The sequence below is a fragment of the Notothenia coriiceps genome, unplaced genomic scaffold, assembly GCF_000735185.1.
Source record: "Notothenia coriiceps isolate Sejong01 unplaced genomic scaffold, NC01 NC01_scaffold00036513, whole genome shotgun sequence".
Classification (NCBI taxonomy): Eukaryota; Metazoa; Chordata; class Actinopteri; order Perciformes; family Nototheniidae; genus Notothenia; species Notothenia coriiceps.
The window spans coordinates 163,554-179,612 of record NW_011369214.1 but is presented as its reverse complement, the minus strand read 5'-3'; the positions used below and the strand labels follow the sequence as shown (position 1 = coordinate 179,612).

Here is a 16,059-nt window from a genome sequence, read left to right as displayed (position 1 = left end):
CAGGGAAGGGAGGAGTCTGAGAAACAACTGTGAGGCTGTATGAACCCTCAGTAACCAACTGATGAAAAAGTGACAGTTCCCCGAGGTGAGATGGGGATATGGAGCGGAGAGAGACAGCATGCCCCTGGAATAATGCAGAGTCCAGAGTCGGTTAAATCTTAGCTTACGTGTCAGATACGGAAAGTTGGTTTCACAATGCCAACTCAGGCTCTTCTTCCATGAACCTATGAAAAGGAGACACAACGCCAAAGCATGAGGCCTCTTCTTATCAGAGTGACCTCATTCCTCCACTCTTGTCTTTACATCAGTGGCCCGGCCTCTTGGATGATGTCCTCACAGATGAGAAGATGACAATAATGGTTGGGGGATGTAAGGATGAGAAGATATCAGGCGTGAGTTTCCTGGCCTGGCTATCTTTGTTAGAGCTATGTCATGGCCATTATCCGTCCACCAAGTCAGCACAGAAGCCAGAAGAGGTCCATTCTTCAACTCGGGGTCAGTTTGACAAACAGCCACTTAAGCCCACTTGCCTTCCTGAAGAGCACTACACATGGGGAAGGTAAAGCTAATGCCTAATGCCAGGGCATTGTTCGGCTTGACTCAACTCACTTTTGGTATCAGGTCCTGTTTTCTATCGTTTCCGATAGTACTCCTCAGTGTAGATAGAATTCTAAGCTGATAAATATAGCAACAGCTTACATATTTTGTATTGGCAACCAAAGACAGGAATATCAATTGTACAGCTAAGTGTATGACTGCCACAAATGGGGCGAGGAAGTTAAAACATTTTAGGTCTCTATTAATGGTAGCTTTGCTATTTAAAAATGCTGGGTTTGTGCAGGATGTCCCGTGTCACACAAAGGCGAATTTCTTTGACTCACCTTTTTGTATTGGCTCAGCTCACTTAAAACGTTGACAGAGGCCACTTGCTACCATAAAAAAGACCATAAACCAAGAACTATCCACAACTTTTGCTTATGAAAACCAACATAGTGCGAGTTAAGTTGATAGAGCGTTGCCGTATCATGCAGTGGAAATGCGACAAAAGTCTGCTCACTCATGTCAAGCCTAGCCAAGGTCAGGCGGGCAGACAGAAAGTGCTGGCAGCGCCGCATGCATGGCGTCATGAATGCCAACATGCCGAGGCCCCTTGCTGTGCCATTTGAAAGACATTTTTACACCTGATAAAAAAGCATTGTGGATGGCCTGCCAAAACAGAGGGGATCCAAAGTGAGGGGTGCAGGCCTAGTTATTTATTTATCTGCTGCAAATCCATCTAGAGAGCAGCCAGACGCTGGGCATGCCTCAGTGAGGAATAAGCCAGCCTAGTCTCAGACATGACAGTATTAAACCACTTGAGGGACAGGAGAAAATAGATCCGACATGTAGTAACAGAAAAGGAAAACAAACAGCTTTCATGAAGCAGCTCTCTTGGAGGGATTGGATGTACTCTAATTGATGATTAACACATAAAATGAGTCAAATGTATCAGTGCCGATAGTCAAAAGATTTGACTGTAACTTGGTAGTTTTAATTGGAAGCAAATATCAACACAGTGGGGGTGAAGCTAAACTAAATGCTAACATCAGTAAGCAAACATGCTCACAAAAACAATGCTAACATGCCAATCTATAGCAGGTTTATTGTGTTCACCGTACTTTTTGAGTGTGCTAGTCTGCTTACATTTGCTAATTAGCAGGAAGCTCAAAGTACAGCTGAACGGAGAGCCATTACTTCTGCACTTACTTGGACATTAACCAAAGCATTTGGCAAATACTAATTTGGACACAATTTTGGTGCAATGCTTCCAATAGTTGTTGAGCCATTACATTTAAAACTCTAATTGTTGGTGGCACTAAAGGGAGAGTCTGGGTATCAAGAAATACATATGCACATTATATGTGAAACGTCAATATCTGAACAGAAATAGGTGCCCATCAAGTCATATTCATTAAATAACAACACACTTTATATGGGAGTGATGCTCAAGGGAAATTAAATAGATCACCAAATGATGGGGATCATGAATGCCTTGGAACATTTCTTTCCATTAGTTGTCGAGATACTGAGGCCAAAGCTGTGGAAGGACCGATGGACCAAAGGACAGAGCCACACTACATTAGCTTGATGTTTTAGAAGTGCCAGATGGCAACAGTATTGAAATACTGAGAACCACAGGAATGCAAATAAACAACACCAAAGAGACTGTTTATCCTCTGGAGAACCATCCTTCTGGTTCATCAGATCACACAACTCAGAGACATCGCTCATACATATGAGAGCAACGCTGCTCCCTTTCATCTTCTCTGTGATGCCACCGCATCCGGGTTATCTTTACATATCCCTATATCACATCAGACAACAATGTGCTGAGTCACATGCTGCCCTGTCAGATGCCAGACAGTGGGGCTTGGTACAGGACTAGGATGGTTAAGGTTAGGGTTAGAATTACACAGATATGCAGAGACTACACTGCCCGAAATCTTACTTACTTCTCTGTAGTGAAAAATGGCAAAAGCCTAGTAATTTCCAGCTAAACATTACCCAAAAATATAGTTTTTTGGGCATGTTCTAACTATTTGACTGTAAGTCAGCCAGTCCTGCTCCCTGCTTAGTGGGAAATAACTCAATGTGCTGGGAGCTAAAGCGCTGCAGCATTGTTCCAGCTGGCAGAAAAAGGGGAAATGAAGATGGAGTGGTTTGATTTCATTTGTTAGCAGGTGCATCCATTTTGTGTTCCTCCCTACACCCACCTCGCCTCTCTCAGTCAAAGCGCTTATCAGAAATTGGACACCCCAGTGACAAATTGAGCCTGCGATTAAAGGGAGAAAGAGGGAAGCTTTGTTAAGTGCCGTTGATTGGGATCCCAGGCTGCCCTCACACATCAGAAGTGTGTGTGTGCATGTTGGTACAGAGCCAATAGCAGAGCTGACACCACCACCTCCTCTTCTCCAATATTACCCTCTCTCCAGGTGTTCCCACGGCTTACATTTCTGCTTCGAGTACACACAAAACCAAATCAATGCAGCTGTTCCCCCATCTCTCTCACACACATATACAAAGTACATGCATAGGAAATTACACAGGCAAGCCTACAGTACATATACAGCAGCGATTTTCCCCTGCAGGAGTAATGACTTCCTCTAGTATTTCCTGTGTCTTCCTATTGACATGCACGCTGTGTTCAACAGAGAAAAAAGTTAAGCCTCTGTGTGTTTGTCCCACCCAGACCCATATTATTGACCCAGCATTAACCAGCCTTGGCCTGTTTGGAGTGCAGCTAGGCTGATTAAAGAGGGGGGTCAGAGCAGCTCGGCTAGGCAGAATGGTGCAAGCGCTGACTCTCACAAATCATCCAAAAGGGCTTAATGCACAAAAACAGCTTCTAGTGTTGCACAGGCCTGCTGTGAGAGATTTATCCACTTTGCCATTACACTAACTGGCCTCTCTGCCTTATGAGCTGCATATATACCAATGCAAATAAAGAAATAACCCTAATTAGAATTATGCTTGGACCACCCCTTCATGAGGTCTTGCTCACACAATTTAACCTTTTCCTATCGCGCATTAAACCTTGTCTAGTCTTCTTATTTATTGCAAGCTCTTGGTTCAGACACCTTTCTCCTTATCTATTTAGCTTTTATTTAACCAGGGTATACCCATTTAGATTACATATCTCTTTTACAAGGGTCACTTGGCCAAGAAGAGGAAGGAAACCTCAGTTTTGAATGAATATCAGTGCACCGTGATACATGATATTCAGCATGTGTAGACAATGAGCATATAATTAATGTACAACATACCATAATCAATAACAGCCTCTTCATTTATTAACTGTGACATAAGTGTGAGGGGTGTCTAGATCTATAAAAACGACCATCAATACTAGGAATTAAGATGCTTAAATAACTCAGGGCCACTGAATCATTCATGAATCATGAACACTGACGGATTCATCATCTTTAAATGTGTGTTTTGTTATTTGCAGCCTAGTCTGTTATTGTGAGTAAGACTCTGCTTCTGTCGCATTATTTTTGAGGGGATCTTCCTAATGCAGACCAAAGAAAAAGCTCTCAAATTGGTTATCGATTAATCGCTTGGTCTTTAATTGTCAGAAAAAAATTTTTTCAGCCCAAGATGACGTTCTCAAATGTCATGTTTTTTTTAAGAACTCAAAGATACTCAGTTAACTTTCCTACAATAAAGAAATCTGAAAATATGAAATTTTCAAAGCTACTATCAGATGATTTTGACTTTTATTATTTAAGTACTCAAACCAATAATCAGTTATCAGAATAGTTGGTAGTTAATGAAATACTTAACAACTTATCCATAAATCTTTGCAGATCTACTCTCAACTGATGCAATGTAGAGAAGTGGTAGAAATATTTGGAGTCAAAAACAAATGCCTTCATGCCAAATCCTGCTGTGTACAAGTTCGATAAAAGCTGATTTGTCTCCATCCTGAGTGTACGCAGGACTGGTAAGGTCAGCCGCCTCCGTGGCAGCTCTGACATTCAGTCTGGCCTCCAGCGAGACCCAGCGAGTCCCCCTCGCACCATCAGAGGAATAAAAGAGAAAGAGTTGTGTGAGATGTGGTTCTTTTAACCCTGGCCACGCACGAGGCGTTTGTGTTTTTTCTTTATAGTCCTGCGTATGTGAGAGCCTTTCTGCCCCCAGTTCTGTCCCCCAGCAGACGCACTGGGCAGCCGGCTGGTGACTCTGTGGAGAGCAAACACAGGCCCGGCATAGCAAACATCTCACCTCTGTGTCTGCATGGGAACATCTGGCCCTCCCAGGCTCGCAGGGCCTCCGTCTGTCTGACTGTGAGCCTACACACACTGTTGGTGCATACCTGGTGTTGTCATAGCACTAGGATTTGTACACCTACACAGGTACTGGTTTAAATAAACAAACAAAACCTAAGCAATCAGGCAATGTGCTACACAACAACCACATCCCCAATTGATTATTACACTGATTTCACAGCTTAGTTTGCATCATAGGACTTCTAATATGATGGAACGTCAAAATAAGCAAACACATCAGCTAAATTGTTTAATATTTTGCACCCAAGACCTCAGTCTCGTCATCAGTTTGATATACATTGAGAATGCAATTACAGCTTGTATCAAACCTTAAAACGTACAGATCAAAATGTGCTAATTTAGCTGAGTATCGAAAACTGTCGCGTACCAAAAGCTAGCATCGATTGTCTGCTCAGATTGGTTATTTTTGTTACTTATGCTTTGATCAAATCATTCATAATTTATACCAAGATTGAGATTACCGCTTCGTCTGGCAGTGAGATAGTCATATGAGTAATAGAGTTAGCCAAGATGATAAAACTCTTTCCCATCGCTCACTTTCTCTTGCTTTCTTGCATCATGCCCGCTCATCTCAGATCTCCTGCGGCCATATAATGATTCAAGACTGATGAGGCATGCTCAAAGGTCCATGCCATTGAGCACAGCATTAATGCACCCAGCAGCAAATTTTTCGCCATCGACCCCCGTTCCCTGCAATAAGGACAGAGCCATCAATCAGGCCCAGATAGCAGACACCAGACACGGGCTGATGAAGTGGGGGACTTTGGAGCTAATGACAAATGGATCCCTCAGATATGGTCACAGTATACGATGACAGTCTGCAGAGAACACTTGACCTTAAGCGAAACATCTTAAGACACTTTTTAACACTGTGCAATGCCAAAAATATAGAATATGCTGTTAATAAAATGTGGTTATTGTGTGAAAACTCCAGGGTCGGTCAGGATGAGAGTCTCAGCTCCGTCACTCTCCGAGCACTCCTGACCGCCCAGCACTCCTTTGTTCTCACACCAAAGCTCTGGGAGTGACCTTCAGGAGGCCTGCTAGTCCTGCTAATTGGGGTCTCAACAGAGCACAGCATCTACCTCCCCCCCACCACACTTCACTGGAGGAGGGATTGGAAGAGAGGGAGGAAGAGATATCAGGAGCCTGTGTTATCTTCTTGGTGGGAAACGGAGACGAAAAGTGGAACCTGGGCTTAAAAACTGAATTTCGAGTACTTTAAGTGCTGCAAAGTGCTAATACATAGGGCTGGTAAACAGAAAAAGATTCACATTGACTAAAACTCATTACTCTGATAACAAAAATTGATCAAAGATTCTCCATACCTACTGAAAACCACATGTCTAGTTGTCTACAATTGATAGTGTAACAATAGATAGTATAACTGGAAAAAGTTATCATTGTTTCTGAATCGAAACATTTCACAATGTTACGAAAATACCACAACACGATTAAAATTATAGACGTTGGACTATAAAAGCAGAATATTGATATATTGAACGCACCTCACCGCAGTTGAAAATGCTGACTAAAAGTCCAAAGCCCAAAAGAATAAGACAGAGAAAAGCAGCTATTCCTCCCTTTTTTTTTTTACAGGCTACTTTTTTTACAGGCTACTTTTCTGTTGATCAACAATTTCATAAAATAATGGATTCTGTTCTAAATTCAAGATAGCATTGCAAAACAAGGCAAGGCAAGTTTATTTATATAGCACCTTTCAACACAAGGCAATTCAAAGTGCTTTATAAAAAATGAAAGACATTAAAAAAATGGCATTTAAAATCAGTCATTAAAAAGAAAAGATAATAAAAGAAACATTAAAAGAAAAAATACATGGATAAAAGTTACAGTGCAATAGTTCAATTAAAAGCAGCGGCAAAAAGAAAAGTCTTTAGTCTGGATTTAAAAGTAGTCAGAGTTGCAGCGGACCTGCAGGTTTCTGGGAGTTTGTTCCAGATATTTGGAGCATAATAACTAAACGCTGCTTTACCATGTTTAGTTCTGACTCTGGGGACAGAAAGCTGACCAGTCCCTGAAGACCTGAGAGTTCTGGATGGTTCATCATTTAGCAGGAGATCAGAAATGTATTTTGGGCCTAAACCATTCAGTGCTTTATAAACCAGCAGCAGTATTTTGAAATCGATTCTTTGACACACAGGAAGCCAGTGTAAAGACTTCAGAACAGGAGTGATGTGATCCACTTTCTTAGTGTTCGTGAGGACTCGAGCAGCAGCGTTCTGAATCAGCTGCAGCTTTCTAATAGATTTTTTAGTGAGACCTGTGAAGACACCATTACAGTAGTCAAGTCTACTGAAGATAAAAGCATGGACATTTTTTTTCCAAATCCTGCTGTGACATCAGTCTGTTAATCCTAGATATATTCTTTAGGTGATAGTAGGCTGATTTAGTAACTGTTTTAATGTGACTGTTGAAACTCAGGTCAGAGTCCACGACTACACCTAGATTTATGGCTTTATCTGTTGTTTTGAACATTGCAGACTGAAGCTCAGCGCTAACTTTTATACGTTCTGCCTTGGCTCCAAAAACCATTACCTCAGTTTTATCTTTGTTTAATTGGAGAAAGTTCTGACGCATCCAGTCATTGATTTGTTCAATGCACTTACTCAGTGTTTGAATTGGAGCATAGACTCCTGGTGAAATGCTTACGTACATTTGTGTGTCATCCGCATAGCAATGGTAACTTATTTTGTTGTTTTTTCATTATCTGAGCCAGTGGTAGCATGTAGATGTTAAAGAGAAGAGGCCCCAAGATGGAGCCTTGAGGTACCCCACATGTCATATTTGTCAACTCAGATGTGTATTTACCTATAGAAACAAAGTTTTGTCTGTCCTTTAAGTAAGATTCAACCAATTTAGAACTGTTTCCGAAAGTCCCATCCAGTTTTCTAGTCGGTCTAGTAATATGTTGTGGTCAACAGTGTCAAACAACCAAGTGGTATGGTCTAAAACAGTTGTAGAAAAAAGTAGTAGATAGCCTAATATAGAAAAAATATGTAAAAATGTAAACTCCAAAGTAGCTTCTAAAAAAACAAACTAGAGGCACTTGGAGAGTGTATCATTTTTACCAAGGCCATTTCAATACAGTAAGAGCAAATTTCGAGATTTCTAAATGCAGGCCCAACAATACTTTATCCCTTACATTTGGAAAGAAACGCTGTAAATCTGTGGATCATTTCAATAAACTATATCAACTAGCCAGTACGAAAACTTGAAAGGTTCTTAAGTAAATTATTAGGTCCTTAAATGTATAAAAGGCGCTAAAAGCCAAATTAAGAGTTATACGCCATGATGCTATGCCAGGACTTTCATATATATGAACGTGTCCCTGCCTCCAACACTGAAACTCTCCAGTTGTCTTTATACATCCATGGTCCATCCATCCAGTAGTTTTCCCGTTATCCTGCTAACAAACAAACAAACAGAAAAACAGAACCAGCAGATATCTCTTTGGCTGAGGTAATTACATTTGTGGAAATAAATATTGTGGTGTTTGAAAAAGTAAAAGGCACCCCAACGTGGATCATGGGTTGCTAAAAGGGATTGTGGCTCAGGCAGGTCAGTGCTCTGCTCTCAGGAATATGGAGGAGACAATGACACAGGTCATTTAGAGCGGGTTGGCCAGGCTGCAGCTGTGCTCTGAGCCAGCCAACACATCATCACATCAGGACCACTTGCTATCAGTGCCATCAGCACTCAGAATAAAGGGGTGGAAAATGTAGAGGAAGCAATCCTGTAAAAACAAGATGCTACTAAGAGCCTTTATGTTGGCAAAGTTGTAAGGGAGCTATTTTTTAAGGTTGAATTTAGGGTAAAAGATACACTTATCTGAAGGAATTATAGACTGGACTTGGTAACCATTTTAAAGAAGCTTTGTGATAGATCCCGTGAATGAGACTTTGAGCAAGGGTGGCCATGAATAGAAAGGTCTGCATTTCATTTGCTAATCCATCATTCTAATTGTACTCTCTAACAAAGAGGAGAGAAGAGTGGTGGGGCATTCAGAGGCAATGGAGCATGCTGAGGGGTGCGTGTGTGGTTCTCCATGGAGCCAGAGAGGCCGTGGCCCTTGGCCCTTAAAGCCCGGCAAGGGCTGGGGAGAATGGGCTCTGATGAGCTCAACGCAGGCAAGACTAATCCCTTCATGTCCTAAAGAATTGTTTAACTATGTTTGACTGATTAACCCAAACCCCTCGTTTGCACTTTACAATCTATTTGTTCAATCAAATCTCCTGCACTCATCACGCTGCAGTGTGTGGGTGGTTATGGTGAGGGAGAGAAAGAGAAAGAGAAAGAATGAGAGAGAGAAACAAAAGGGGCTGCAAAAAAATCCATTTGGTGAGAGCACACAGAAGTCAAAAGAAAAGCTTTTTTGTTCCACTTATAATTCTCCAAATGTACATAGCACATGAGTTCCGGCGCAGCTTTTGCTAACATTCAAAGGTCAGAGAATTCTTGCCTTGAGAGATTTCAAGTAGAAAGTCATCGGTGGTGTGTAAGCATACCGCACCGGTTTTTACCAGCTTCATGGGAAAAGGACATTTAAAGGCACCCTCCCCTGCGTGGAAAATAGGTTGCCAGGAAGATTAACCCAGCTTCCTTTTATAGCCTCTGACAAGAGGTTAAATCACACATTACACTGCCTGAAATGTCTCCCAGTAATTAGATCAAGAATATTACTCTCCCTTCTTCCCCTTGAAGACTGCAGCTGATCAAAGTCTAATGATGGTGTCAGTGCCATTGGCAGTGCTGGCTGGCTAAATCTCCCCATCGGGATGGCAATCTGTCAGGGCCACAAGCCCCGCTAAACAGCACAGGACGAGAGTACAATGGTGCTTGACACAAAGTAGACTAAATGAACCACATCTTTCACCAACAAGCTATCCATCAGCAGTGCACCATTAAAATTCCCCCTAATGATAAAACCTCTTGGTCTAGGACTGGTATCTGTACACTGATGGCTGAAATGTATACAGTGAGAGGGTTGTTGGCAACAACTGTGAGTTTTATCTTAATAAAACCCACTATAGCGTATATGCTGTCTTTCCATGCCGGAGCAGATCTAAGCAGCACCTGGTCCCCTTGATGGGGTGAGGGGGATACTGGCTATTAATTACAGAAAGCCGACACGCAGCGCAGGCAATCCCTCGCAATGAGACCCTGGGACGTCAGATACAAGACGAATGCTTCTCTGTCACACGGCAACACGACCTGCCTCAGGACTCTTTACTCTGCGCACTTCCAAGTATGCCTTTCATATTGTGGCCCACCCATCTTCCTCTGCCCCCACCCTGCCTCCATCTCAATCACATTCTGCGGATGTTACACTACTTCAGGGAATATTTCCTGACGACTGCAAAATGGTTTGTGCAGTAGCATGATAAAAGTTGACATTTTCTTTTCCTAATTCAATTCATTTCCTTTGTAAACAACCTCGCCTCTGTGTGTGTGCAGGCTGCAAACACATCACACGGAACGGTCAATGCATTTCTTTGCTCTCAAACTCAACAGCTTAAACAAAAAGGGGGAAATGGCAGGAGATATGCCAATCATTAATAGTTGAAAGATGTCTGACAAAAGAGGCCCTTAAAACTCGACAGCTTTTCTTTTTCGCGTCAGTCCCCAAAGAACAACCAGTTCCTAAAAAAGGGGCCCGGACAACAGACGCCTGCAAGAGGTCTGACCCCGAATGTAACCCCATACAGGTGGCACAGGAAGCAGGAATGCTATTCAGGAGAAAACATTGTTCTTACCCTAAGACATGCTCTCAGAGATCATTTTTGACAGGCACATTGCCATTTAAGTTTATTCTAACTTACTGAAAAGCAGATCCCCTTGAACACATTATTGGTAAAGCGTCATTGTCAGTGTAGACTAAAAGCTTCTGGTTAAGGCAGTTGTGAGAGTCTTCACAACTGGTAGCTACACTGCATTATGCTGTGAGGGCTGAGTTCATCTTTAAGTGTTTGCAAAAATGTGAGGCAAACACTTAAAAAGCAACTTGTAAACCTCTTAATATTAAAAGGAAAAAAAGGATATGCTTCTGCTGTTTGTCCAAGAGTCTTCCGTTGCAAAAATCTCAATGCACACACACAGTAATGTCAAGTAGGGTGTTCCAGGAGAATATTATGTCCAATCACTGCTCATCTACAGAGCTGAACTATGAACTGTGATTACAGCCAACACCCCCCCCCCCCCGCCCCCACGCAGAGCAACAACTGCATCTCTGCACATTCCAGGAAACGCAGCCAGCTGAAGACAGCAAATACACCAGAGAGAGGAGGAGACATAAACAACGTAAGCTAGTTTGAGAGCTGTGCCGATGTTTACTGTCTCACTAAGTGCATTTCATCCCCTCTGCCATCCCAGCAGCGGCGGTATTTCAGCATGCCGTGCAGAGGGGGCTGCTGATGCCACAGGTCTGTGTACAGAGGGCTCAGTCACAGGCTGAGACTGTTTGGACAATGTAGCTGTCAGACACTCTGCCTGTCTGGAATAACGATTCAGTTCAGCCGATACAAAACAACCCCTTGTTCCCTTATAGTGGAGGTTAAAAGAAAAACTTTTGGGTTTGCAACTGTTGGGTTTTTGACTTGGTATGCTTGCTATCAGGGAGAAAGGTCTGAGTTTGCTTCAAACAGCCTCGGAATGACATGCCAGAGATTAGCCTCTGAAGGTCACAGTCTTCGCCTATCCTTTCAGCCGCTTTTCACAACACAACCCTGGGCCCTTTTGAACAACAGGAAGAATGTCATCTGGTTGCTTTTCAAGGCACGGAGATACCATTCACTGTGGCCAACAATGGCTGCAAACAGGACTAGAGGGTTAAGAGGTTATAAAAGGGCCCCATTCTAAGCGCCGCTCAATCCTTCCAGTACACGCACACAGAAAAAAAAATCAACCACACACTGAGGCCTGGAGAAGTGGTGCAACCTTTGATAAACTGAGGAGGGTCATGGCAAAGTGCCGTGGATTGGCCGCTTCAGCCTCAGTCCCTCCCAAGTAAAGCTCTTAACGAAGCCTCCGAGCTTCGCCTGCTTTGTCCTTTTGGACAATGTAACTTTATGATATCCATCCATTAGGTTACTATGTCTGGCCAAAGGTTATAAAAGGCTAGTAACATTTCATCACACAGTTAACAAGGCAACTTAAAAAAAAAAATGATTTGAAATACCTCCAATTCATGACTTTCATTGTATTCTTGATGCTATTACTAAGCTGAGGATAAGGCACGCATTTTGAAATGAAACTATTTTGGTCATCTAATAAAGCATTCCCTTAAAAACACACACCCTGTGCTTAATGGCAATGCATCAACAAACATGTGAGACTATTATTCAGGTTGTAAAGCCTGTTCCAAAATGACTTTTAGACTACAGACGGAGCTGAAATCCTTTACCAATTAAGTGTCTAATGAACACTCTAAAATATTAAAAATAAAGCCCAATTAGCACGCAGAATTTTTTGATCTCCTCCCTCTATAATCCTCTGGTAGCTTACCTTTATCTAACGTCCGAGCCAACTATGACACTCTGAGCTCCCTCTCCCCCTCCACTTGATATCCCCTACAGCTCTACTCCTGCATTGTTGCTCCATTCTTTCTGACCCTGCAGACCGGGTGAGACTCTGAGCCTCTCTGATGCCGGCTAATGATGCCCTGATATGTACAGTTGGCATGGATGTTGGAAAACTGCAGCAGTAACCGCGGACATGCTAATGGCACCTATTAGGATTACTTAAGTGATATGGGATTCGCCCGGCAACCCCTGAGCACAGAGGGTTGGTATTTGGGGTGGAGAGTGTCAGTGTTGGGTCAGTGATCCAATTGAGGCAGCCTTATCTTGTGCCATAAACAGATAAGAGTATCTGACTGCTCTTCTGCTGTTCCTGTAAGATGGAGGTGGATAAACAACCCTGTCGTCTCCAGTGCCTCCGACGAGTTTGATCAAACAGATTCCGACCTAAACCCTGCCTTGTTCCTCCTGCTGCTATGACTGCTGTTTTTGCTTTGAATATCACCGGGAGGCTTGGATTCCTACCCGATTGCCATCAAGCTGAAGACACAACAATTTCCGAAAAGCCCTTTGGTCTTGTAACGTCAGGTTGGACCCCTCCCTGGCCTCGAGCCTCAGGTTTACTGATTATGCAAGCTAACCCAGCAAGAGCGGGGCTTTTTGTCATAATTGGACCTGCTGGCAACTTGCAAATCCATGCAAATTCAAGAATACATAGAAATGTGGTAAACAAAGAAGCAAAGTCTATCTTAAAAGCAGACCTATCGCCTGTGGTCATGACACATTGTAAATCAACCCATGTGAACCAAACTGAACACCATGTAACAGCTGATCCAGAGTCTGAGCCCTGCAGACGGGTCCCTTGTTCTCTGAGGTATCCAGAAGTGCCCATGATGTCCTATACGCCTGATCTGGATGTATCATGTGACCACAGTTCTTTACTCCCACCCTGACCTGCGTTTGACCCTCGTGATTTTCACACAAAAGCTACCAAACATCTGCCCTCTGTCTATAAAAACGATTCACATAGCTGGGAAGACATTGGGTGGCCTCACAGAGCATCTCTCTAAGTGGTGGATGGCTGAGTGTGGGCTGACAGCTGCTGTGGTGATGGGGGGACTACAAGGTGGAGCAGGCTGGCACATCACTGCTACCTGGGAAATCTCTGCCATGCTGTCTGGGACAAGGGGGTCAGCCTCATTTAGCAAATGGTTGATATTCAACAAATGCTGCTCATCTCAAACTCCCGGGTTGAGGGAAATGAAAATCTGCTATTGAAATCCAGTTCGCAGACAACAGCTGCATGATATTTAACATACAGAAGCCCCCACTGGAATATGAAAGGAAGAAATGAATTGCATTGACAAGAGCGTACCGTTACACATTTCCAATTCAAGTACCGTCTCTAAAACGCTACATCAAATGACTGGGCTTTGAATAAACCAAAATGAGCCAAGTGCCTCATTCCAGCACAGAAAATCATTGTATCAAAAGATATGCTTGTTTAGTCGAGCCATTTCACAGCCAACAATCACAGAATCGGGACCTTTACTAATCGATGTATTTTAATGAGCTCCCTGTGAATCTAAACAACAGCTGAAACATTAAATCAGCTCAGATTCTCTGGTTCACTCTTTGTACCTTGTGATCTGTTATTCATAGCCTTGCTCTGATGTCTCTGAGAAATAAAACAGAGCTTTGATGTTATCCCCTTATTACTGCTGTGTGATATCAGACCAACGGTGGGAATCAGATTGTTTGACTGTCACGTGGAGAATGCGGCAACCCAAAATATCAGGGACTCCGTGTAAGGGGCTCATAATGATGTTTCTCTAAATAACAATCGTCACTCACTGAAAATCTGTTTATCCATTTGGTCACCAGGAGAAAGTTGAAAACAGTGAGGTCTAAAAAAAACGATGTGTGGGTGTGCACATCACAATCTCTCTGAACTCTGTTCACTGCTTGAAAATGTCCACCAAATGAAGCCTAATAGGTGTGTGTTCACTACAATGTGATATTTTTTCTGGAATAGTTTAACCTTGTCTGCAGGCAATTGTCGACTAAGAGCAACAGCAGCCAAGATGCTACACGAGTGTTTTAGAGGAAATTGCTCTCCTCTGCCTACAATGTAAATCAATATGTCCCAATACATTTGTCAGTGGTTGGCTGGGAGAAAAACCAAAGCAACTTGCTATCCTGTCAGTTTGCCCTCAGCAAAGGCTCTGGGGTTTGCGGTGACAGGTCCAAGAGTCAGCACATGATTCACGGGCGGCAGAGGAGGAGGAGGAGAGACACTTTGAAAAGCCACGCAGAGCCCTAATTAACACATGCATTCAAGTGGTATTTCAATTTGGCAGATCGCTGTAATGTTCTACAATGCTGCAGATCAGCATGACATGAACAAATGAACCAGGTGCTCCCGACATTCAGGCTTATCTGCGGATGTTACGAGTAAAAGCTAACACACAAATTAAGACATAATTAAAGTAATAAATGCACACAAAGAAATCCAAATCAGACGTTTATTAGAACTAAGAGTGCAAGATCTACTGTTGTTTGCCTAAGCATAACGATATCTCACAGTGACTTAATATCATTGCTGTCATTAGAGGCGAACTGCATTTTACAGATGGGGAGAGGCCTGCAGTCATTTGTTTTTAAGACCTAATTCATCTTCATTGTGCTGGGAAACATAGCACCTCAATGCAAAAAGGCTTCCTTCTACACGATAATTGCAGAGAGTCTAGGGGCCTGAGTTTCCCAGACAACACGGTCTGAAATTTAATTATCTGCTCTTCGGAAAAAGCTACATTGCAAAACTGCACTTTTGGCGAGTAATGTCAGGCTGTTATTTGAGTAACACAGGAATTCACTAAGCACATCCCCCCTGCTGTTATTAACGAAACAGTCACCTTTGTAAAGGTGAAGGCAAGATAATGGCTTTCTTCACAGCAACAGACACTTCTTGTGCAAATGCACACTTAACAGTTTTTTTTTATCTTTAGAAATTGCATAGTGTTATCCTCTTACCATTTGCACAATAAAATCGATCACTCCCATAGTCCAGTCAGTCTCCGAAGTGTTGGTTTACTGCGTTTTTTTTAATCATATCCGTCAAGCTACATGACATTATAGACCGACTAAACAGCAATAAAGCCAGACTCAGAGCAGCCAAAGATAACACGGACAGGCTGTGGAAACATTAATATTCCACCGTTTAAAGATCAGGCTTGGAGGGGGAGAAACATCGATAGGATCCCATTAGTTAAGTGTGCCCTTAGGTTACCCGAAATTTGATCAGAGATAGACCCTTTTTCCTTCCAGACACGAACCATTAGACGTTATGGCAACAACAAAAAGCTGCTCTCCTCCTCGGAAAGTACTCCTCCTGCACTCCTCCTCCTCCACCTCCTCAGTGGTCGAGGTTGTGCGGCAGGATCAGGATGAGCTCGGTGACGTCAACCTTTTTTTTATCACCTTTAACACTTTGCAAGGTGGGAACACTTTTCCTCTGTCGTTATATTAGGAGGTGCTATTTGCAGACGCGCTGAGAGCAAGGTGTGCGCGCATCTGCACCGTGAGAGAAGCTACTCTAAATTTGGATTTGCTTGCATGTCCCACTGAGTGTATTAGATACTAGCAGTGGGAAACAACTTAGTGACAGCTCCCATACTTTATAATTACACAAGATA

The 16,059-nt window shown here is 42.8% G+C and overlaps 1 protein-coding gene across 2 annotated transcripts in view; it reads right to left on the bottom strand.

Annotated features, from left to right (window-relative positions):
- fam222ba (family with sequence similarity 222 member Ba) overlaps positions 1–16,059 on the bottom strand; it is a 30,572-nt gene that overhangs the window by 13,885 nt on the left and 628 nt on the right. The window contains exon 1 of one of the 2 annotated variants that reach the window (XM_010792616.1): positions 15,398–15,477. The exons of the other annotated variant lie outside the window; for it this stretch is intronic. The gene's annotated coding sequence lies outside the window, so the exon portion shown is untranslated. Of the gene's footprint in view, positions 1–15,397; positions 15,478–16,059 lie in introns of those variants that run through there. 2 annotated transcript variants of the gene reach the window in all.